Below are 3,022 nucleotides of genomic sequence, written 5' to 3'. Positions count from 1 at the left end.
CCAAGAAACAGCACTTTCTTGTGCAGAGGAAGAGGATAAGAGCAACCTTATGAGTAGCAAGAGAAAGAGTCGTCTATTAGGAAACAATCTTGAGTTAATATTATCATGAATCAAGAGGAAACCAGACGTGTGCAACATGTGATGTGGCAGTTAAATAAAGGCTTGTTGGGTACCAGAGTTAATTCCAAGGGGAGGAAGATGTAGTTGAGAACAACAGATAGCCGAGTGGATAGATGCAATTAGGGAGATTGCTAGGATTAAGTGGACTTGCGTGGTCCAGGGCTGAGATAAATGGAGTTACGGGAGACATTTGTTTCGAAATGGATGTAATTTGGCTTATTATGATGACACTGATGCAAAAAAGCGAGATGCTTTGAATGTAGCATCTTATTGAAGTTCAAAGTCAGCAGGTATCTGCTCATTAATTCACTTTTTCATGCGTGCCAACTGCTGACGGCAATCAGAGGGGCCTTAAAATTACACAATCCCGCACAAACCATGACCATCATGTCGATAGACTTTTTGCACTTAATGCTCAGGTTGGAACTGAAAATGCTGTAGTTCTTGATTCTATTAATGGCCTTTTAGACATCAATTCTCACTGATGCGATTCGTCGAGTTGCTGTTACCTCCGCTTCAGAAAGTTGCTCTTTCCCTGAAATGTAGAAAAAATGGTATGTGTACATTACGTGAACATTTACAGCCTAGCCAAAAGCAAGGACAATTGCCCAATTGTGTTTAGCTCTCAACTCTTGGTTGCTAACAGCTGCTACAAGATTTGCATTTGTCAAAATTCAGGGCAACTGTTAACAAGGCATTGTTACTTCAGCAGTTTGAAGAGAATTTTTCTGTTTTATATGTTCATAAAAGACACCTCAGTGATGCAAAATTATATAGTGCACCCATGGTTTTGACAAAATCAAGCAAGAGCCCGCCGCGGTGGCTTAGTGGTTATGGTGCTCGGCTACTGACCCGAAAGACGCGGGTTCGATCCCGGCCGCGGCGGTCGAATTTCTATGGAGGCGAAATTCTAGAGGCCCGTGTGCTGTGCGATGTCAGTGCACGTTAAAGAACCACAGGTTGTCGAAATTTCCGGAGCCCTCCACTACGGCGTCTCTCATAGCCTGAGTCGCTTTGGGACGTTAAACCCCATAAACCAAACCAAACCAAAATCAAGCAAGTGGCTATTTGTACTGTGCCCAGGTTTGTACTGCTTTTTCCAGATTGCGTACACAGATGTATTTTATTCCCTTTTGTTATGACTGAAAATTATCATTTGTACTAATGAAGCAAACAAGGATGTTCCATTCACCTTTAGTGAAAGCTGGTATGTTCATCTTGATTCTCTGGGCCTCCAAGTAAGGGTCCAACGTGAAACCCCTATCTGCCATTATTTCATCACCAGGGACAAAATATTCCAATATTACGCAGTCCCTCACAATGAACTTGTCAGACGCACGTCCCCCATAAGCTCTGGAAACGAACATAATATGCCCATTCGGTGCATTCAAAATCAAGAACTTGACTGTGTTGCGGGCTTTGTATTGGCTCTATGTTTGTGCCCTAGCTTTTTCCTTTCTTGGCCTCTGGAGTGAAACTTCAGTACAGTCAAGGATGCATCGGGTGTTTCCATAGCCATTTTTGTTGAATGACTTAGGCATGCTGCTTAGTACCCGAGATTTTGAGAGCCACTTCACAAAATATTTCATCAGTGTGTTCCGAGACTCAAGCACACGGTTGAATATTCTGCAGACACATGAGGCAGAAATGGAAAACCTCCATGCAAGGTCCTTGTACAAAAGGCCAAGCCGAAGACGCATAAGGGTTAAGAGGAGCTGATCTTCCAACAAGAGATGTGTGCGTGGTAGCAAGCTTCGCTCAAGGCCAGAAAGAATCACCTCAAATGCAGCCTCAGAAACACCTGTATAAAATAATATGTCAGATGCTGACATCTTTCACCTCACTGAAGTACGTAGAGAGCTTGACCTGTGTGGCAAGCCATACGTATGGTCTGTAACAGCCCTGTCCTCCCACTGTGTAACTGCGTCTTGTTTGCATATCTGAAAAAGAGTGAAATCTGCTTAAAACCACATCAGTTTGCCTCGGAAAGCACACAGTGACATGAAAAGAAAATTTGTTATGCTTAGCTGCAGAAAAAAAAATATACCTCACAGTAGCGCAGCCAGCACAGAATCCGCACTTTAAGTCTTCGGGAAAAAAGAAGTATAAAGCTAATACTTCACAGAACAACATAGCTTTAATGTTTTTGCAAATGCTCAAAGCCAATGAGCATTCAATGAAGCTTCTATGTACTGATTGCAAAGATAGATGATCCTTCACTATGAAAATAGACGCCTGCAATATGGCTTCTTCCAGAGCTAACTATGGTCTTTATTGCTCAATAAGCTGTGTGCACAAAAACAAGGATGGTAGAAAAGCACCCCACAACAGTGCCAATACCTAGACTAATACTTTAAGCAGCATGCCTCTGAGTAAGTTGGTCTGGTCGGCACTGCATGAAAGAGTGACAGTGGGTTAGGTTTTGTGCCGTATTCATAATAATGAAAGAGAAATCATAGCCTGAAATACATTTGTATCTGTACAGAAGTATGTGGGTTAAGGTGAGCAGTGCTATTTAAATAATGAGATGCCCACATATTCTTCTTCAGTCTGTGTTCCAGCAGTGATCAGCGGCATGACGGTCACATGGAACTGTTTTGGCACAGCAGGGCCACGAATTTCTTGTGGTGCCGCATTTGCCTCGCCACCAATGGTGTTGCACTGAAAGTAGATTTTAATAAAACAAGCATGTCATTAAAAGAAATCTGGAGTCGATGCAAGAGACGTCTCACACAGTGAAAAGTATTACCTTTAAAGCGGCAGCATTGCATCCATCATGTGCTGATGAAAAATTTGGCATGAATGCCAGCAGGTTATGACAAACCAAAGAATATTCTGCACATGACAGGCTATGTGCAGGCTTTCGGTTTAATAGCAAAGAAAACAGTTCTACATACATCAT

General features: G+C 42.5%; 1 pseudogene; it reads right to left on the bottom strand.

Moving 5' to 3' along the window:
• Positions 1-1,333: 1,333 nt before the first annotated feature.
• LOC149355866 (uncharacterized) lies at positions 1,334-1,952 on the bottom strand (annotated as a pseudogene).
• Positions 1,953-3,022: the final 1,070 nt, after the last annotated feature.

The sequence above is a fragment of the Amblyomma mixtum genome, chromosome 3 (assembly GCF_055824585.1).
Source record: "Amblyomma mixtum isolate Tamu chromosome 3, ASM5582458v1, whole genome shotgun sequence".
Lineage (NCBI taxonomy): Eukaryota > Metazoa > Arthropoda > Arachnida > Ixodida > Ixodidae > Amblyomma > Amblyomma mixtum.
This window is presented reverse-complemented; position numbering and strand designations above follow the sequence as displayed.